Here is a 23,081-nt window from a genome sequence, read left to right on the forward strand (position 1 = left end):
GGCCTAGGGCCTTCCATATGCGTTACTCGCATTCACCTCTACTTGTATGGGGAGATTATTAGTTTTCAGCGCTCCCGTTCCTCGTCGGTCCCCCTCCCCCTTTAAGGGTCGGGGGGGCTGGGGGTGGGGGCGGGCGGTTACCCATGGCTGAGTACGCTCCCCGCCGAGTGGGCGAGGTGGGTTTGCTCGTTTGTTAGTTAGTGTTTTCTTCCCCGCAACTTTGTCTCCACTCAGAGCAGGAAAAGGCGGCAACCAGGTCTGGCTCAGAGGACTGCTCACCGCGTCAAACAAGCGTCCGCTCGGCCCGCAGCAAGTTCCCCGGGGAGACCCAAGAACTGTGTCCCAGCGACTCTGCAAAAAGATGAAAGGTCCTCGTCTCGTCCGCGTGTCCAAGCGGGAAAAGACCACGCTGCGTGCAGGGCCGCATGCATGCTTAAGAGAGTTGTTGGTGAAGGTTGTGTGAGGGATGCAGGTGGTTGACAAAGAACATTTAAGCTGGAAATTCCACACTGAGGTTGGACATGGAGAGGGAAAGAAAAATAGGGCATGGACTAGCCGGGGAATGTGCTGGGATGTCGGTGCAGCAAGATGCTACAGGAAACCAATGATGTCAAGGTTCGGAACTAATTTCCAAATGAGTTTGGGCAAACCCTTTTGTTGTTTTTAAAAATCTCGTGAGGAAGACTATAAAATCCCATTCAAAATCAGGCACAAACTTCTTTCTAATGGTTTGCCAGTACAGTCTCTATAAAATCACATCCAAAGTCCATACTAACTTTCCAGTACCATCCTGCTATCATCTGGGCCTTACGTATTCCACGAAATATTCAGGGAACTAGAACAGTGATACTTTTATTTTCTCTTACTCATTAGAAACTTCACTATTACTCTTTTCTTTGAATTTTAAAGACGTTTCCGCCTTCAAGAGTCCTATGGCAAAAAGCAGCTAGCAGTTTAAAGGCCCTCGAAAATAGGCCAGAGTCTAGCTGCCTGTAGGAAAGGTAAGGAGAGAGAATGAGGGAGGAGGCACCCAAGGTTCTGGTCAAAAGACCATGAAGTACACTGCCTTCAGTGTCATTCAGGGCCCTAGTGGACACCACCTTACCCGACTTCTCCCAGCTTCCATTCCATCATCTCCACAGACTGTTGCTGACTCTATATCCTTGCTTCTCAGTTTATTCCTGGTCTTTCTGTACAATACCTTCATGATCTTCAAGATCTGGTGGAGCCAGAACTTTTCCTTCACTGTATCTTTCCACCGCTCCCGGTCACATCTCCCATAATTTTCTGATATGCAACTGAATAATGTCTACATCCTTTACGTGGGGACTAAATTGTACAGTAAATAATATGACTGGCCTCTGAGGGTATGTTTGACTTTCCAGCCAAATTGTAAACTGTGAGAGAATAAAGAGCATTTCTCAGTAGTCTTCCTATACCTCTTACACTTTTAGTACAGTGCCAGTCCCACAAGGAGCAGTGAGTTCTTTTGAAGTAAGTTTTCTATACTTCATGTCCTTCAGAATGGACGGTGGAATGGATAAGATACTTGCTTTATGTTGTTTCTCTAAGACCTGTTGTCTTTTACTTAGTTTTATTGTTGTTTAAACACACTTTTAGACAATAAAGAATTCTTGAGAAAAGCAATAATGAACCATAATTTACATTCAAAAACTAAACCACCAGAGTTAATAAAGGAAGAAAAATTGTCAGCGGGTAACAACAGTTGTTGAGTTTACAATAGCACAATCCTCTGTTTTCTTCTACATGCTGATTTTTAATGCAAAATGTTAAGTACAGAAATAATGAGAGGGAAATCCTTGAAAGAGCTGGGGTTATCATTATATTCTCAACTTTGAGATTTTAAAAAATGCCCAAGGTGTTTTATTTATTCAATAATGAATGCCCTATCACACAGGAGAGTCTAGCTGTTTGCTTCTTCAAAGTGTTTTTCCAAACGGGTGCTGTATTGTAGACCAACTGTACATCCACATTGCAGAAATTCTACATAAAGGATAATATCTGAGCTACTGATGCTTACAAGATGGAGAAACACTTATATTACACTAGAGGCCCACTGCACGAACTTTGTGCACTGGTCGGGTCCCTAGCAGCTGGCTGTGGCCAGCCGGGTACTCCCTCCCTTTCCCAGGCCGGCCCCGCCCCCTGGCCAAACTCTGGGAAAAACTCCAGGTCGGTTGCATACTATGCTTTTATTATATAGGATGTGGATAATTCCATACAGCATGATGTAATGGAAACAGTAGGGTCTTTGGTGTCAGACTGAAGTTTGAAATCTGTTTCTGTCTCTCTCTAGTTGTATGGCTTAGAGCAAGACAGCTAATATCTCTCTGGTCATCACATTCCTCATCTGTGAAATAGCAATCATGATGACGATCTAAGGTGATGTGAGGATGACATAGAATACGGTAGGTACTCAGTATAGCTATTGGGATTATTATATTGCAGAAGGCAAAAATCAATTTCATATGGGGCAGTTATTCTTATACTAGTAAATGGCATGTGTCTTCATGCTTATGCAGCTGAATTTTTAAAATGCCATAAATTCAGGCTAGGACAGAAAATGTACTCTGGTTAAATTAGGCAGTTATAAATAGAAAAGCTTATATCAAAACTGCAACATTATGCTCAGTTCAATTACTTCAGTTATTTTTTTGTTTTCCCAGATTTTAACACATATCTCAAAATTAGAAAACAAGATTTACTATTAGGTAGACTAAAGCATTTCGGTTCTAGTTACAGTATTGTTTCTTCAATGTTTACAAGATCAAAAATGTTCTTTTATGCATCTAAATCTTAATAATTCAGAATCTGATCAGAAAGTGATAATGATACAGCTTACCAAACTTTCAACCTTTATTAAGACAAAGGGGAGCTGGGAGATATAAGGTAAGTAGAGTGCAGATTAAACAAAGAGAGCAGCATTTTATATTTCAACTAGGGGCCCGATGCACGAAATTCGTGCAAAGGACTTGGCCCTCGCAGCTCCGGCTTCGTCTGGAAGGACATCTGGCTGTCCAGTCTAATTAGCATATTACACTTTGATTATTATAGATATGATTACCTGGAGAGAAAAATTCTATATGAAATAAGGTTGGGAAACACTGCATGTTATATCCTCATCATCCCTTACCCCAACCCAGTCATAATGAATGTTAAAGACTTGATAAGTCCTCAAAATTTACTTTAAAAAAAAAAGGCTTACCTTTGTTTAACTCACTATTTCTAAAATGTATTTCAACATGAAATCATTTGGGCCTCTCAATATAACTATTAACATTTCCAAGAATAACAGTGGAATCATTTGCCATAGTATAAAAGAGAATGAAAGGAAAACGTTACTCAGCAAGTGAATACTTCAAAAATGTTTTAAGATTTATTTACAAATCATATTGAACTCTGAGGAAAAGTGGTTTGTCTAACTTAGATTGTTTTTTATATATATATATATTTCTTTGTCATTAGTAATCGTTAGAGCAGCGGTTCTCAACCTGTGGGTCGCGACCCCTTTGTGGGTCGAACGACCCTTTCACAGGGGTCGCCTAAGACCATCAGAAAACACATATATAATTACATATTGTTTTTGTGATTAATCACTATGCTTTATATGTTCAATTTGTAACAATGAAAATACATCCTGCATATCAGATATTTACATTACGATTCATAACAGTAGCAAAATTACAGTTATGAAGTAGCAACGAAAATAATTTTATGGTTGGGGGTCACCACAACATGAGGAACTGTATTAAAGGGTTACGGCATTAGGAAGGTTGAGAACCACTGCATTAGAGTATTTCTGGTTTTTGTATATATTTGAAAGTAATAAAATTGTATATTTAAGGTGTATAATTACACCTATTATTCTTTCACCTTAGCAAAAAAAATCAAGGATTATTATACTAGTTCATTGTCCTATTAATGTTTCATAAGGGAGCATTAATATAGTATAACAATACAGTATTTTAATTTCCCATATTTTCCCAAGTACGTATTAAAAGGAGAAGCAGGTGTCAATACAACAGGAACTTTACCTTGAACATTTTTTACATAATCTGGAAAAGTTTTATACTTTCTGATTTTGTGCATGTTGAAAACTTGTAATTTTATCCCTCACTTCATCACTCCCAGATCACAATTTTTCCATTTGCCACATAATGTGAAATTTACACTCTCCGTGGTAAACCTTGTAGAGAGCTTGATTTCTTCTCAGTGGCTCAATTCTCTGGTGTTTCTGAGCAACAGGTAAGAATGGCTCATCTATTCTTCATCAATAATGGCATGAAGCATGATTATATAACAGAATAAGCTTTATTTGGTCTGTTTCATGAATTAATGAAACAACTCAAAAGAGGTTTTGATATCCTCATAACTGGACATAGTTACACATAGGAAAGCCAAAATATTTTTAATTCAGCTGTGAAGTCTTAATGCTCAAGATTAGGTCAGTCCTTTATTATTTTTCTTTTTAGTCCTGTCCTAAAATATTGCTTTTAAAGATCTCTGACATTATGAATCATAAACGCTTTTAAGGTGTATCTATTGCTATCAAGTGCTCAATCTGTGCCACTTGAGAGTAAACATTTTTCTGCAGTACACAACTAAACAGGGGGATGTCAATATTGTATTTCTCAGTTTTAAAACTGTCCTGTGATCAATTATTGATACACATTTGTTTCCCAATTTAAGATTACATATTGCTAGCTCTTATGTATATGATTACTTACTATATGCAGCCATTAGAACTATTAAAATTTTTATCATTTCACTATGCATATCTTTGGAATTATATATTTACATGTAAATATCTCCTATATTTTATGAAGATCAGAAAAAAAAGAAGTTTGTGACTATATGAACCATGTATCTATCTACTATCAACGTATCTTTAAAAGCTTTAAATGGTGCAGATCTTATAAATGGTTCTTGAAAACATACACACAATGTCTTTTTTAAAAATAATTCTGATGTGTGCCTGAGCTACACCGCCTCTCCCATCACATTTCCCTTCTCTAATCTGCCTCCTGCAGCCCCTTCATGCCCATCTCAGAACAAACACAATCTGCTTTCAGAACAGGACCCTTTACAAGTTGAATGGAGTTATTTTGGGTGAGTCATTGAAAACACAGTACAAAACCTTTCCTCACTCGCCAGAAGTGCATTTTTTAAATTAAGCCAAAGCGAACAAGGCTTGGCAAGTTTGAAGGTGGACAGAATGGGGAGAGGGCAGGGTTTCTGCCAGACTCAGATAGGATTCTGCTAAACCTTTTTGGCTATTTACATGTACCTCCACCAGTTTCTTTTACCATCACTAAACAAAAAGTGCAAGATTGAACAAGTAGGAAGCAGGGACACTCCATTTCAACCAGCACTGTGATGGTGAGCAAAACCAGATCTACTATAGTGCAGCCACAGCTTTAAATCCCCCTTTTTTTCATTCTTTAATTCAGAAGCTATAAGATGTATCCACTCAATAATCTCTTTCTTCTGATTAAATCAATTTGGCCAATTAGTAATGCTTATAGGCAATTTTTATCTTTATTTTTTAAATATATTTGTATTTATTTCAGAGAGGAAAGGAGAAGGAGAGGGGAAAAGAAATAGGAATAGCAATGATGAGAGAGAATCATTGATCAGCTGCCTCTCCTGCACACGCCCTAATGGGGATTGAGCCCTCAACCAGGCATGTGTTCTTACTGGGAATTGAACTTAACCATTGAGTAACACCGGTTGGGCTACAGGCATTTAGAAAGTTGTTAAAAATTCAGTATGCAGTCCTATAAAAATTGCTTTTAAAGTAAGGGAAGTTCATGAGAGTTGATCAAAATATTAAAAGAAACAGCTATAGAGACAGAAAATAAGCTACTTCCTAAGAAACTTTAAAAATTGAATTGCTATAATCAAAGTCTATACAGTATCTTGATAAATTTTGGATATTTAACATGCAGGTATCTACAGAACATATTACTCACCCTTTATCCTGCAGAGAACTTTTTTAGCAACAATAGAAGTGATCACTCTTCTACAACCTGGTATAAATTTGTTGAGGTTCACATCCCATGAGTGAGGAGAAACCTGGAATCAAGAAGGAGACATTCTTAAACATATAATGGTAATTCAGATCTATTTTGCTATAAAATCTGATAGTCCCTGAAAGTCACCTTTAACTCAGCCAGTTACTGTGGGCTAATTAACCCATCCTGTAGGGGGCCCTTTAGTTATAAGTGTTCCCGTTCACAAAGGGTCCATCTCCACGCTGTGGGGACACACTTGGCCTTACTAGGTGTAATTATGCAAGTATTCTTGAACTCCCTTAGAATTATCAGTTTCCACAAGGCAGGGTGACAATTGTTGGTTATGCAGAATGAAAATGCAGTGTTTGAAAGTTAATTTGGCTGTGGAAGCACTAGGGTCATAATAAACAAACACATATTTCCTGCTGTAGTTAAGAGCATAGCAAAGAACTCTGGTTTCCCACATTTGGGGGAATTTTTCTTTTCTGGTTAAGCAATTGTTTCTAAAATATAAAATGCAGTAGTTATACAGCTTCAAAGCTTATCTCACCCATCTAAGAATGATTTTTATCACATTTAGTTGTAATTAAATATAACCTACATATGATCAAAAGTTAAAGTGATTAAATATCTGTTGATGGGAACTCAATGCTAAGAACTTCCCCACAATCTTGTTTCAAAGCAGGCAGAAAAGTGAAGCAAACTTCCATTATAATTTCTTTGGAGAAAGTTTATTATTACTTTCAGGTAGCATGTTTGGCCTAGATTACATTAGTACAAATCAAACAGCTTAAAGTTATGTTTATTAATAGACTGTTATTAAATAAAAGAACTACAGGGTAAAGGTCAGCACACAGGTTGTTTTGTTTATTTTTTAAAAATCCTCTGAGCCCATGTCTTTCCAACTTTTTTCTAAACAAGTCAGCCCAAGTTGGCACCTTCAAACCTTTAAATACTGTAGTTATAATAGTGCTGATATTCAATTTGGAGAAATGCTGTTAGAAGAGCAACTATGTCAGTGGACCCAAGGAAATAACAATGTTAAAAATAGATGATTTTGATCGAGTACTTGTTGTGTGCCAGACACTGTATTTAGAGCTGGATTTAGTCTCCTTTAATACAACAACTCTGTAAGGGCTTGTGTAATTCTCACTTTACAGATAGGGAAACTGAGCTTTATGAAGGTGAACACTTGCCCCAAGCCACATACTAGGAAGTTGCAGAGTGGAACCAGGACTTTTGCTCTGCAAAGCCCATGCATGCTCTTACCTAAGATGTGTGACTGCCAAGGAGTATTCCAGGTCCACTGTTGGGCAGAGGGTCAGTGTGACTTACAAGTGGAAGGAGTTCTAGGAAAGTGATGAACTACTACAATGTCCTCATTGTACAAAGGAGGAAAACTGAGCTCAAAAACTTTAAATAGCCTGTGTAAGGTCAGCCATCTAGTTAGTGATAGAATTCATTAGGAACAAGAGTCCACATCTCAACAGCCCCACAAATATTAATAAAAGCAAAGCTAGAAAAACTGCTTCTATTTTATCAGACATGAAAAACTCAAGAGACTGTAAAAACAGAGTTTATTAGCGAAGCTTCTTCAGTGTCACATGCCAGTTGAGTCCTCTCGGACACCTGGCCACCCTAGGATTGAGTGATGTCCACAGAGTCCTGTCCTCAGCAGCCCTGGTCAGGTCCTATAGACTCATGCCTCTCGCTTCTTTTATGGATTTATCCATCTCCTATTTGGTTTGTCTCTTTTCCTGCTACCTTCTATTTTTCCCAGCATTGTTATCTTTTCCAAAGAACCCTGCCTTCTCATGATGTGCCCAAAGTAGGACACCTTCAGTTTTGTCATTTTTGCCTCTAGTGGTTTCAAGCTTAATGTGCTCTAGGACCTACTTGTTCACCTTTCTGTTGGTCCAGGGTAGCCATATAGCTCTTTTCCAACACTGTATTTCAAATGAATCAACTTTTTGCCTATCAGCTTTTTTGCTGTTCAACTTCCGCATGCATCCATAGTACTTGGGAATATGAGGGTGTGAATGGTTTTAGCCTTGGTCTCTAATGACACATCTTTGCTCTTGATCTTTTCTAATTCTTCTGTTGCTGCCCTTTCTAATCTTTGCCTTCTCTTCATTTGTTGGCTGCAGCCTCCATTTGAGTTGACTGAACCAAAGTAAGCAAAATCCTTAACCATTTTGATATTTCCGTTATCTATGTAAAAGTTGTATATTTCTTCTGTAGTCATGATATTTGTCTTGATGTTCAAATGCAGTTCTGCTTTGGCAATTTCTTTTTATGCTTTCGTCAGAAGTCATTTCAATTTATTGCTACTTACTGCCAGTATGATGGTATCATCTGCATATCTTGTTATTTATTTTACCAGTTTTCACTCCTCCTTCCTCTGAGTGTAGCCCAGTTTTTAATACGATTTGTTCTGCATACAGATTAAACAAGTAGAGACATAAAACACACCCTTTTAATGACACCTTTGCCTATAGGAAACCATTCTGTCCTTCCATATTCTGTCCTACAGTGACTTCCTGTCCACAATGCCGGTTACACTTCAGGATGATCAGGTGCTGTGGTCCACCTATTTCTTTTAGAGCAACCCAGAACTATGAGGAGACATTCCTGGTCCAGCCACATTCTTGTACTCAGAGGACTTTCCCAAAGGGAACAATGTTCATGATCAAAAAGTGAGATTTTTTAACTTTTCAACCTAAAGTCTGGTCGTCCAAGCAACCCTCAACTGCTCAATATGGGACCTGGAGTTTTAAGATTTTACCTAAGAATTATTTGAAACTCAATCTTAAAGAGAAACAATATTCATAAAGTTTTTCTTAAGGATAAAAATCCAGCTATTACTGTGACTAATATATATTCTATGTGATTATTTCAATATATTAGGATTTACCTGTGACTTAAAGCAGACCTGCAAAGTGCGGGGTGCTTTGATAAGGTCAAATGATTTCCAAAAAGCTAGTTTTTGCAAAATCACTCTGTAATTTATGCAATGGCATCCATCTATATTGATTTTCAGTATGAGCAATGCCATGAATTGAAATGCACTGTCTCCAATACAGAATCTCCCCAAAGTTAAGCATATCACCCTGTATTCCCTTTAGGAGGACGTCAGTAGAAATATCTTTTTACAATATGTGTTCCAAGAAGAGTCAAAATTACTGAGACTTTTGAAAAAAAATCTCAAGGGCACTGGGACTTGGATAAATGACAATGTTTCTGTTTTTACATTGGTTGCTAGAAAATTGAGAGCCAAATGTGTGGCTCACTCATGGTAGATGAGTAGGCCATCATGGTATGCATCTTAAACCTTATTCATAGCTCTAGTTTGTCCCCACCCTTGTTTTTTATTCTTTCAATTTTTCTTTTTCTCTAAATAATCTTGTGTAATTTTTTTATATTTCTTCTCTGCAACAGGAGAAAGAAAATAACTAAATAAAATATGTTAGAATATTATTCAAAATTATGTTTACATACAAATATGTATATTTAGAACAGAATATTAGAAGGGAAATAAATATGTTTTGTTAGAATGGCAATGTTATGCCTAATTTTTTTCTTTGATTTTACAAACTTTTAGAAATTGTATTTATAATTTAAGGAGGAAAAGTGATTTCAACTTTGAAAACTCTAGTTATTTATTCCAGAGGTAGAGGAAGTATGGGAAGTATGTGCATGACCCCATGATTATGTTAAGGCAAGTGGGGGACTGTAATAAAGTGAGGTTGGAATGGTAGATGAGAACCAAATATTAAAGGCCATAATGTGCTATTCTAAGGGATTGTATTATTGCCAGTGGGAAGATGTAAGCAGCTTTCAGTTTTTAACTAATGTTCTTTATTGGAAGTTTCTTTCCTTTTTATTGGGGTGACAGTGGTTAACAAAATAGACAGGTTTCAGGTGCACAATTCTACAACATATCATCTGTACACTGTGTTGTGTGTACATCACCCCAAGTCAAGTCTCTGTCCATCACCATTTATCCCACTATACCCTGTTTCACCTCCCTTCATGCCCCCCCTCCACCGTGGCAATCACCACACTTTTGTCCATGCCCAAGAGTTAGTTTCTCTCTCTCTCTCTCTCTCTCTCTCTCTCTCTCTCTCTCTCTCTCTCTTTCTCTCTTTCTGTCTCTCCCCTCCTCACCCAGCACCCCCCCACACTCGCCCCTAACAGCTATCAGCCTGTTCTCTGTCTATAAGTCTGTCACTCTTTTGCTTATTAGTTCATTTTTTTTTTATTAGATTCCACATATGAGTGAAATCGTATGGTAATTATCTTTTTCTGACTCGCTTAACTAGTAACAATATAGTTGAAAGACTGGGAAATGTTAAGTCCTCAGGCAAGGGTGGCTTAAGAGTATAGAAAAGGAGGTTGATAAAGACTTCAGTGAGTTAGAGCAGTGGAGATAGGGGCTACAATTAGATTTGACAGATTAGAACTGGGCCTGGAGGAAGAAACAGAACATGCCCAAGATATGTTTTCTACTTAGTAGGTAGAAATTGGTAGGTATTGGTGTTTCAACACGAGAGAAAATGTATGAGAATTGGGTATTTTATGTTAATTTGTTTGAGAGTAAAGAGAACAAGAGGGAAGAAAGAAAATGAGTTTATTATTGGACCTATTAGGTAGGAGGTGTTTATATGACACACTGATGGAAATGTAGCTCCAAGCATTCAGAAATACAGTACAGTGCTGAACTCTGGATAAAGTTTGGCTTAGATATTGTAGGGGTGTGTGCATGTGGGATACTGGGGATCATTAGTACCAGAGGGCAGCCCTTTTCCTATTTTCCAAGAAAACGATTCTAAACTAAACCTATTGAGGCCGTAGTCATCAATGACCCCTAAAATGCCAAATCCAGCAGATGCTTTTCAGACCTCATTTTATAGGTATTCTTGTTGAGCTTTTGTCAGGATTGACTGTTCTCATTTCTTTCTTGATCTTATATTTTTTGGTTCTCCTACATTTCAGTCTCCTTCACTGGGTTTCATTCTTTTACCAGCTTTATCATTGTGTTCCTCAGAGTTTCCCTCTCTTATGTTCACACATTCCACACACTCTCTCTGACTGAGACGGCAAAGGCTTCAGATGGAGGAATTTTGGGAGGAACAACAGTTTGTTGAATGTGTGAAGTTTGAAAAGCCTGTTAGACATCCAAGTGGATATGTTGAGTAGGCATTTGGATATATGAATATAGAGTTCAAGGGGAAAATCTGGACTGGAATATGTATACATTTAGAAGTCATCAACCTGTAAATGGTATCTAAAGATAAAAACAAAACAAAGCAAACAAAAAACGGTTGTGGTCCCCGGGGGCAAGTTGGTAAAGAATGAAGAGATATCCAAGGCCATTGTCTTGGGGTACTTCACATTTTAAAGGCAGATAAATGAGAAGAACCAGCAACAGAGGCGGAGAAAGCCCAGGAGAAAGGCAGGAAGAGAATTAAGAGAAAGTGGTGATCAGAGGCAACTGAAGGAAAAAAAAAAAAAAAAGGTTTCAAAAAAGGAGGAAATGGTCAATTCTACCAACTTCCTGATTAATTGATTAAAATGAAGACTGAGAATTGACCTCTGTATTTGGCAATACAGGTGTTATTGCTGACCTTGGATATAATTGTGGGGAGTAGTGAAAAGTGAAGCCTTGATTACAGTAAGAATCTGTGGGACTGATTCCTTTTAGAAGAGTGAAATAGGAAGTAGCAATGGTATTCAAACTAGAACAATCAATTTGTTAAGTTGCACAAAAAAGCAGGAAAACCATTATATAGCCATTCAAAATAATAAATATTGTTTCTTGGATAAGGCTGGGGGGAAAAAAGCCAGTTCTAATGCTTTGACCCCTCTGAACTTATTCCCAGTTAATTTTAATATTAGACCTTACAGTGATATGCTATCATTTCTCGGTAAAGCAGCATGAGAGAGGTAAAGGTAGACACAGTAAATGTAGACATCTGATGAAGGAAAGAATAAAGACAGGAAAATAGCTGAAAAGACATGTGAGGTTGAAAAAGGACTTGAATTCTTTTTGAGGAGAATTGAATGGAAATAAAACAAGAACAAGTAGAAAAAGGTTAAATGTATACAGAAAAGGTTAGGTATTTGAAGGGATAAGATCTTGAGAAAAAGAGGAAAATTAATATAAGAATGTCATATCTTTGTCTTAGATGGGAAGGAAATACAAATATATTTCCACCAAAGTAGTTAAATTTTCGGGTGGGGGGTAGATAATTTAAAGGAGTTCACACCTAATGTCCTATTTGTACTCAGAGAATTAGGCCAGGTCATCTGCTGAAGTGATGGAACTTAAGCTGTTTGGGGAATTAAAAAGAGTTTAGAATAGCTATTATTAAAAATGGAAACAAAACTACAAGGAAGAAGTAAAATATTTGTTTGGCAGTTATATATTCCTCTAAACCAGCTGTTCTCAACCTGTGGGTCGCGAACAATGAAAATACATCCTGCTTATCAGATATTTACATTACGATTCATAACAGTAGCATAATTACAGTTATGAAGTAGCAACAAAAATAATTTTATGGTTGGGGGTCACCACAACATGAGGAACTGTAAAAGGGTCGCGGCATTAGGAAGGTTGAGAACCAATGCCGGAAACATCTTATAAATATTAGCTCATTTATTCATTATAATATACTCATGGGATATGCTTGATTAGTATCCCCTTTTTGCAGATGAAGAAAATGAGGCATAAAGTGGTCATGCTATCTTCCTATTGGGCACCCAAGCTAGTAACGGGAGGAACCTCAGTAGTCTGGCTCCAGACTCCATTCTCTTAACCACTTCACAATGCTGAGGACAATGATATATGACTTATTTCGAAGGCTTACTAGTAGGTATGCAAGTATTGAACTTCAAAAGATACAATTTTAGATTCATTCAGGATAGGAGTTCAAAGGTTGAGTATGATGGATGTTAAGGGATTAGTTAATGAGTTAAACCATGGAATGCAGACTAGATGGAAAAGGTCAGGCGAGAGGGAAGGAAGCAGCTTGTAGAAGAGCTCAGAGATTTGAATGTTTGCTATTTGACTAAGGTTTTAGATTCCTTATGAAGTCAAAGAGTTAATTTGATAGAAGTGAGGAAGAAGGTTAGTTGAAAGGATGAGGAATTCATAGTAAGACAGTACAATTGTAAAGTGTAATTAAGAGAGGTGAGGAGTTGCTGGATGACTCGGTAGGACTGGGGTGTGGTGCTGAAGTCTAAAGGCCTGTGTAGCAGCTGAGATCAAGAAATGATGAGTTTAGGGTGTTGGGTGGGGCATCTCTATAAATATTGAAGTCACATATGAATCACTCTAGATGAGACAGGAAGAGGGGTGGAGAGAAAATGGCTCCAGAAACCAGTTGATTGCAATGTGAGTAAGATTAGAGACCAGGAGGCAGTGGAGTCATAGGCCAAACTTTCTTGTAACTATCTGCCGAGTGTGTTAGGGAAGCCAAAAGTGCCCATACCACTACAATGCCTAAACTGGCAGCATTTCTGAAGAGCTTTTCAAAGGGGTTGAATTGTTGAAATGATTAAAGCCTTAAATTACTCAGAGGTCCAACACATTAGCAAAGTAAATATTAACACACATTACTTTCCCTAACCCACACAAAACCATTATCATTTAAGTACAAATAGGGCCCTAAGGATATGGATAAGTTTTAAAAGGTAGGGGAGTAGAAGGAGGAAGGGAACACAGGAAACTGAGGTTTGATTTGGCCATGAGTAATGTGAACTAACATAAAGGAGGAGAAAGGAACCAGCAGCCTCAAACAGAGAGAGCCTCTAATGCAGCGGTTCTCAACCTGTGGGTCGCGACCCCTTTGGCGGTCGAAGGACCCTTTCACAGGGGTCGCCTAAGACCATCCTGCATATCAGGTATTTACATGACGATCCATAACAGTAGCAACATTACAGTTATGAAGTAGCAACGAAAATAATTTTATGGTTGGGTCACAGCATGAGGAACTGTATTTAAAGGGCCAGAAGGTTGAGAACCACTGCGTCTAATGCATGCCCTAGGAATAATGCGGAAAAGGGGAAATGTGAGGTATATTTTTCCCTCAGTTCAGAATACTCAATAAAAAATTGTTTTAATTATTTCAGATGCAGTGATATGGATATTCCCAATTCTAACAAAGTTAAGACCCTCAAAGACAAAAAATGTTTTTTGAATGTGCCTGTCGAGTTTTCCCAGCACCATTTATTAAAGAGACTGTCTTTACTCCATTGTGTGCTCTTGCCTCCTTTGCCAAATATTAAGAGACCATAAAGGTGTGGGTTTATTTCTGGGCTCTCTGTTCTGTTCAATTGATCCATTTGCCTATTCTTATACCACGACCAGGCTGTTTTGATTACAATAACCTTGTAATATAGTTTGATATCAGGTATTTGATACTTCTAATTTTATTCTTTCTGAAGATTGCTGAGGCTGTTAGAGGTCTTTTTTGGTTCCATATAAGTTTTTAGAATATTTGTTCTAGATCTGTGAGATATGCCATTGGTTTTTTAATAGGGTTTATGTTGAATCTATGTATTGCTTTGAATAGTATGGGATATTTTAATTATGTTAATTCTTCCAGTCCATGAACACAGTGTGTTCTTCTACTTATTTGTGTCTTCCTCAATTTCTTTCTTGAGTATTTTATAATTTTCCAAGTACAGGTCCTTTACCTCCTTGGTTATTCCTAGGTAACTTATTTTTTGTTGTAATAGTAAATGGATTGTTTTTTTAAATTTCTCTTTTTTGATAGTTAATTACTGGTATATAAGAATGCCACTTATTTCTGAGTATTAATTTTGTATCCTACTACTTTGTCAAATTCGTTTATCAGATCTAGGAGTTTTTGGTGGAGTCTTTAGGGTTTTTTGTATACAATATCATATCATTTACAAATAATGACAGTTTTACTTCCTCCTTTCCAATTCGGATGCCTTTTATTTATTCTTCTTGTTTGATTGCTGTGGCTAGGACTTCCTGTGCTATATTGATTCTAGACCACCAACTGACACCATTCACAAGAATAAATTCAAAATGGATAAAAGACTTAAAACCATAAAAATCCTTGAAGAAAACAGGGGCAATAAAATTTCAGACATCCCTTGTAGCAATATTTTGCTGATATATCTATCTCCTCAGGCAAGGAAAACAAAGGGAAAAACTAAACAAATTGGACTGCATCAAATTGAAAAGCTTCTGCACAGCAAAAGAAACCATCAACAAAATAAAAAGGGAACCCATTGAATGGGAGGACATATTAGCCAATGATACATCTGATAAGGGGTTAATTTCCAAAACATAAAGAATATACAACTCAAAACCAGGAAGACAAACAACCAATTTAAAAATGAACAAAGGACTTGAATAGACATTTCTCCAAAGAGGACATACAGATTGCCAATAGACAAATGAAAAAATACTCAATATCACTAATCATCAGAGAGGTGAAAATTAAAGCCACAATAAGATATCACCTCACACCTGGCAGAATGGCTATCATCAATAAATCAACAAACAACAAGTGCTGGCCAGGATGTGGAGAAAAGTGAACCCTCCTACACTGTGGTGGGAATGTAGTCTGGTGTAGCCACTGTGGAAGACAGTAGGGAGTTACTGCAAAAATTAAAAATGGAACTGATTTATGACCCTTCTGGAAATATATATTAAGAAACCCAAAACATGAATTCAAAAGAACATATGCACCACTATGTTCATTGAAGCATTATTTACAATAGCCAAGATATGGAAATAGCCAAGTGCCCATCAGTAGATGAATGGATAAAGAAGCTGTGGTACATTTATACAATGGATGACTACTGGGCCATTAAAAAAAAGGGGGGGGAGTCTTATCATTTTTGACAGCATGGATAGACCTGGAGAGTATTATGCTAAGTGAAATAAGCCAGTCAGAGAAAAACAAATATCAAATAATCTCACTTATATGTTGACTCTAATAAATAAAATATACTGATGAACAAAATAGAAATAGATGCATAAATATATGGTACAGAGAGCTGTTGCGGAGAGGTTTGGTGGACTGGTTGAAAAAGGTAAAGGGATTAAGCAAAACCCTGTATATATGAGGGGTAGGTGGAGGTGGGTAAGGGGGGGAGAATGAGGAAAATAGATGGAAGAAGACTTTGCTTGGGATGATGGGCATAAGATACAGTGTGCTGATGATATTTTATTGAGTTGTGCACTTGAAATGTATGGTTTTGCTAACCAATGTCACCCCAATAAATTCAATTAAAAAATAATAAAGTTTGCTAGAAAAAAAATCCTATCCCTGGATCAGAAGGCAGGATAAATTACACACTATTATAGAACTAACTGGCAAATATTAGAGGAAATTATGTTTTAGTCAACAAAAATTGAGATTTGCCTTGGTGACTTACATTGTCTGCCAAACCACCACTCCTCCACCGTCTTCCTTACCAACAGAATTCCTTTGATGTCACTGGCTATTGGCATCTATACCTAACACTAAGAGACTGGCAGACACCATGTGACCATATGTGGAGTTAGCCTGCAAAGAAAAACCTAGATGCTGATAAGTTTCCTAGACTTTGGAAATAGTAATGCAGGAACCCAGTTAAATTTGAAATTTAGATAACGAATAATATTGCACAGGACATACAATGTTCAACTAAAATTCAAATGTAATTGGATGGCCTATATTAAATCAGACCAGCCTAGATAGATACCCAGGATGACAAAATGGAAAGTTGAATAGATTTTCAGTCATTGATGAAGTAACTGTGCTGCTGAATTCGCCAACTCTGGGCACTCTTTAACTCAAAACATTTTAATATTGAGGACATGTTCCTTACTGTTAAGCCAGTTCTTGTTGCATTTTCTGTTACTTAGAGCCAAAATCATGCTAATGAGTACAGTTTTATCACCCCTCTCATTGAGCAAGTCAGTAACTCATATTGCTCATCCCTAAGTATCAACTTAGAAATGCTAACTAGTATTTTCAAAGTCTCTTTGTGAAAGTTCTTCACTATGAAATACACCTATATTTTTGGAACTCATAGTTTTAGATATGTGTGTGCTACATAAAAATTATTTTTGTGAAATGCATAACATATAACATTTTCCTCTGTATAGTTTAGCTGGATTGGATGATATTTAAGGCCTATTCTAGTTCACAAAATATTAGTTAATATGGGACAAATAAAATGTGATTTAAAGATGGGTAAGGCACCTAACAATAAGGCCATACACCAGACATCATCCGGTGTTAAATTAATTTTATAACAAGGGGTTCTATTGACAGTACTCACTTGTTTTAAGAGTTAACAGAGTTATATTCATAGTACCACCATCATGAAAGCAGCAGTTCACAACTTCACATGGTGTTTCTTGAGTTATAAATACAAATTAGAATGAAGTCCTTTATCCATATAAATATATAGTTTTGATTCTTAATATCCTAAAAGTACAAACCTCAGTTAAAATAAAACAAGATAAATGATGGAAATTTTCTAAATAGTTTTATTCATAGGCCCTGGAAGCACCAAAAGTTGACATTTTCCATCCATTTCCAATGGCTTATCAGAAGATCAAATCAGTTTGTTTGATCTTCAAGTTCTAATTTCTACCATTGAGCATAACCTCAGTGTTTCAAGAACAGAGTAAGTTTTACATGAACTGACCTCCCCTGGGCAATGGGGAAATAGCTCAAGCTGACAGGTAGGAACCTTTCTGAGTGGTGATATACATTTGTGTGCATAGGTGTGCAAATCTGCAACTGTATGCACATGTCTGTGAATGTGTGTGCACACTTAGCTTGTGAGTGATCCAGAGGTAATTAGATCAAAAACCTCTGCCTTTTCCCCCATGTCTAGCCTCTAGACCAGTGGTTCTCAACCTTCTGGCCCTTTAAATATAATTCCTCATGTTGTGACCCAACCATAAAATTATTTTTGTTGCTACGTCATAACTGTAATGTTGCTACTGTTATGAATCGTAATGTAAATATCTGATATGCAGGATGGTCTTAAGTGACCCCTGTGAAAGGGTCGTTTGACAGCCAAAGGGGTCTCGACCCACAGGTTGAGAACTGCTGCTCTAGACAGAATCAGCTGCACAATATCAGAGCAGGGGAGGTCCTTTTTACTAAAGATTTCCAAGACTGGTAAATGGAGGGGGGCTACCAAGAAAAAGTATATAATGGACATTGTTATCTGGCATATTAATACTCTTCAGAATTATGCTCTGGTCTAAAACTAGCCATCTCATCATTCTTTTACCTTCCTTTTCTTAACACAGTCTTATTTAAGTGTATTTCAGTTCTTTTTCTAAGCTTGTATACTAAGAAAAACAAAAACACTGCAGTTATATAAGCGTACAATTTTAGAATACTGTCCAGTTACCACTGCTCCATTCAAACATACCTCTTGACAGACTTCCCATGTACAACCCTCAACAAGTATCTCATAGTATTTATCCAACAAAACCAGGAACTTGGGAAAGAAAAAGAAATGGAAAGGGGAGACATTTAACATTTCAATTGGGTGGTCTGAAGATATTGGAGATTAAAGAAATACATTTAGAAGTCAAAAATCTTTTTGTAGGACAATTTTTGAGATCTATTTTAATTTATATAATAGAATGTGCTACTTTTTTTAAAAAAATGGTGGTCTATCTGCTTCTTCCCTAATTAATAACCATGCAATAAATTCTTTCTAAGGGCCATTCACTGAATTGACCTTGGAAGGATCTTTCTAGTTGATCCTTTTTTATATTACTTATTGATTATTTATCCTGGGTAAAATTTTGTGTCCATGTCTTTCATAGTAAAGAAACAGAAATAAAAGCTATAAATGAAAAAAGAACACTTCTTCAGGGTCATTTAATTCAAATCTTCCTAAGAAAAGTTCTTTCCTCAATTTTAATTATCTAGTAATAACCATGATTTCTAATGTATCTAAATAATATATCTATACTACCTTGAGAGACTATTTTATTTCACATATCATCTCAAACAGTAAACTTACATTAAGCAAAAATTTTTAATTAGTATCTAAATTATTTTAAAAGGAACAATAAAAATGAAAAATTATAGTCATTATATAAATCTGACCTGAATTAGATGGAGTAGGGGATGGTGTATGCTTCCTTAGTTTTTATTTATTTATTTATTTATTTATTTATTTATTGCCAACTCAATGGAAACAGCAGCATAAAGTGTCTATGTAGGTCTACTATTACATATGTGATTTTAAATCTATGAAAGCAATCTAGCATCTTTTGAAGTATCGTCTAAATTTTTCTACCAGTAATTTCATACAATAAAAAAGTCTCTTTTATATTCAGAATACACTGCCAGCCAACCAGCACTAAAGGCCTTCTTTTGTTGAATATCAGAAGTATGCCCTTCTGCATACTTTCAATTCAACATCTATTGCCTTTAAAATGCTTCCTCCATGTAACCATACTTTACCAATTCAAGCTGACATCCCCCTGGCACAACACTCCTCTCCATTTGAATCTTCGTTCTTTCTGATAAATATGCTCTGTTGTTCTCTTCACCAGGAATGCCATCTCCTTCGTCTTCTATTCTTACTCAAGCACCTCTTTTCCAGAAAGCTCTTCCTAAGTCTTTTAGCCCATATGGTGCTCTTACTTTCAGGAAGTCCATTTAGGATTCCATTGTTCTAATTGTTGTTAGCGAGTTTTTCCTTATGCCTTTCAGTATGCCCCACCTGTCCCTGCATTCTGAGACACATTGGAAGTTTCTCTACTAAACTGTGTTTATTCATTGTTCATTTCTGTACAATTCAAATTTCTAAAAACCTAAGTAAACAGCCTGAGTTCAAGAAAAAAAATGAACAGAGTTTTAGTTGTATTTATAAAAACAACTATATTCAGAATCCCGTTTCCATTCTTTAGGCATGCAATTTCTAGGCATTTCCATGATAGCTGCTAACAATGACATTGTTTCAGATTGGAGTCCCCATAATATTTCTTCCTCTTTTCCCTCACGGTACACAAGGGAATGCAATGGTTTTCAAATTTGTTTTTTTAGGAATAGAATTCATTTTTTTTCCAAACTCATTCTTACCCAGAATTTCAGATATGTAAAAAAAGATGCAAATGGAGCAACTCCTGTTACAGAGTGCAGTGTGTGAGGCAAAGGTGAGGGTCCAACCTGCTTGGCCCTTCCACAGCCCCAACAGTAGCTCCTGTGGCTCTTTGGAAGAATTCTGAAGGCGCTTTAAAGAAAGAGCAGAAACTCTGGCCTTGGCTCTGCTTTCTTCCCTCTGGTCAAGGGCTCCAACAAGTCTCTTTCTTTCTACAACCTTAAAAATAATGAACTTGATCTTCAGAGACCATTCATATAAACTACAAAGCCTCAATGCAAGCAGGACTTAAATGAAGAAAAGATTTATGCCTAAAGTATTTTGGTGATCTATTATTTTATTGGATCAGTATGCTTAGGCATTTTCTTAGGAAAAATTGGTTAATGTTTGATAAAAATTAGTCTTGAGGGTTGATTAAAGATTTGAGCAATCTTTTTGGTTTATTTAGATTCTGGTTTGTGAGTACCTATTATTAGTAGTAAATTTCAGTTTTTAAAATTCTACTTGGAGGTAGCATTTCAAAAAACAGAAACTCAATTTTGTATTCAACATTCATAACTTCTAATCTTCTGTATTCTTTCAAGGAAGCAAGCAGTGTAACACTATGTTCCTACATAGAAACGATCTGGAATAAATATCATTCAGATATTTGCTTTGGCAGGTGTTCATTTAATAAAATGTGTGAAGAAATACGCAAATCCAGTGTCAGACAAATACCATTGAGGAGTACTATCATTCCAGTTAGTAAATTATATTGGTGCAATTAGGACATTACATTTTTACTACATTTTAAAACTATTTCTACGGGGCACTGATTCATTTGTAAATGGGGGAAAAGTTAGGCAAAACACCAAAACAGTAAGTTCCACTTGATTCTGAGCAACCTGTTAAATAAACTGTTGCTGCTTTTAACTGTAGAATACTTGAATATAACTGCCAATGTCTGTAATATTTTTTTAGAATTCCTGGTTTTTCCATCAGATAAACTTGACTATTAATATGATTGCCTTAGCTGTCAATATGGCTTGATCAAAAGAACTTTTGCTACTACAATCTTTTTACCAGAACTTTTTACTTAAAAAACAGATTTATAACATGAAAATCTCAATAAAAACCTCAGTTTATCTATGTGGATGTATGCATGTGCACATATATCTGTATACACATATAATTTTAGAAATATGTATTCTTAAAGTTATTTCCAGTGAATTAAACTTTGCAAATACAGTAATACATTTATACAAGTTACTAAAAATTTAATTTTATCATAGTGTCCTTTTTACTGAAAAGTTATGTAAGATTTTAAATACACTTCAATTAGGAATCATTCAGTCCATGCACATTATTATTCAGTCAATAAATAGTTGCATTGTGCTTTTTATACAAGGAGATTAACTTGACCCAGATAGAAAGTGAGTACTGAGATTTTGTTTCTGATACCCAGAAACCTGAAAACTAATGAGGACCATAATGAGGAACTGCATTATAAGGTAATTGTCATTTTAATTACAGGCAAGTGTTTTAAAATATCACTTTTTAAAAATGTTTAAAAACAGTGAATGAGGTCTGAAATGTATCACAGGGGAACTTTTTTTGCCTGGAAAAGCAGTGAGAGAGTCCTGCTTACACTTTCCCTCCTCCTACAGAACCCACACAACCAGCTTTAAAAGCACTGTTATTTTAAAAAAAAAAAGTCTGGCATGGGTGAGAAGAGTGATTTTGACTTGGGAAAGCCTGAGGGAGAGAGAATGGGTAAAGAAGTAAGATAAGAAAGAAAGGGAACTAACATTTATGGAGTACTTAGCAATTGAGCTTTTATTTCTATTATGAGATTATGTTTCTTCTTAAAGGGAACCAGCTAGAAAGCTATCAAAACCACTGAGGTATATGTAGGACTAGAAACTGGACAAATAGAGTAAAATTTTTTATCATGACTCTATTCAACTTTGTCCCAGTTGATCAGTCCTTGAAGGAAGAGTGTCTAGCACCAAACTAATGGAGAATTTCAAATACGATTTTCTTTCAAACTGTATTCATGCCTTAAATTTAGTAAATCAGCATTTTTATGGGGTTTCATTAAGCTGTAAGTTACAAGGAAAACGAGTAAATCAAGGTAATGCTCAGAAGATGTAACATATATTATGGAATAAGTTTTTTGAATAAATGCCACACACAGGCAGTTAAATATACTATTGCATTGATATGGCCCGCAAGAAGTATAGTACAGCCTTGAAAAGACACTTGAAAGTTTATTGCATATTTCTATTTATTTATATATTTATTTAATCCTCACCTGAGGTTATTTTTTTCATTAATTTTTTAGAGAGAGTGGAAGGGAGAGAGGGGGAGACAGAAACACTGCTGTGAGAGAGACACGTTGATTGGTTGCCTCCTGCATGCCCCCAGCCAGGGCCCAGAGCCTGCAACTGAGGTATGTGCCCTTGACCAGAATTGAACCCAGGACCCTTCAGTCCATGGCCCGCCCATGCTCTATCCACTGAGCCAAACCAGCTAGGGCACATAATTCTTTTTAGAAAGATGTTGAGTTTTGGTGTCTTTAAGTAAAAGGTCCCATCACTTTTCAATAGTGTAAATATCCTATCTAATAAAAGAGAAACATGGTAATTAGCCGTAACTTCGCTACACTTCCCATTGGCTAATCGGGGTGATATGCAAATTAACTGCCAACCAAGATGGCGGCCGGCAGCCAGGCAGTGAAGCGAACAGGAGGCTTGCTTGCTCCATGATGGAGGAAGCCAAGGTTCCCCGCCTTCCACTGCTGGGCTCTGAGCTGCAGTTTAAGAAACATTGTTGCAATTATAGAAGCAAAAAAAACCCCCAGATTCCTCGTTTCAGCAGGCCGTGGCCTCAGAGCTGGAGCGAGCAGGACCGAAACAGTGTTACAATTATAGAACCCAAACAAACCAGATA

The 23,081-nt window shown here is 36.7% G+C and overlaps 1 long non-coding RNA gene across 5 annotated transcripts in view; it reads left to right on the forward strand.

Annotated features, from left to right (window-relative positions):
- Positions 1–165: 165 nt before the first annotated feature.
- Positions 166–23,081, forward strand: part of LOC102428742 — a 115,680-nt gene continuing 92,764 nt past the window's right edge. For 3 of the 5 annotated variants that reach the window (XR_002826347.1, XR_001351005.2, XR_002826346.1), the window contains exons 1-2: positions 166–615; positions 2,318–2,429. This is a non-coding gene — a long non-coding RNA (uncharacterized LOC102428742). Of the gene's footprint in view, positions 616–2,317; positions 2,430–5,051; positions 5,131–6,007; positions 6,134–8,568; positions 8,645–14,168; positions 14,287–23,081 lie in introns of those variants that run through there. The other 2 variants (XR_001351006.2, XR_002826348.1) reach the window with 2 other exon arrangements.

The sequence above is a fragment of the Myotis lucifugus genome, unplaced genomic scaffold (assembly GCF_000147115.1).
Source record: "Myotis lucifugus unplaced genomic scaffold, Myoluc2.0 scaffold_5, whole genome shotgun sequence".
Lineage (NCBI taxonomy): Eukaryota > Metazoa > Chordata > Mammalia > Chiroptera > Vespertilionidae > Myotis > Myotis lucifugus.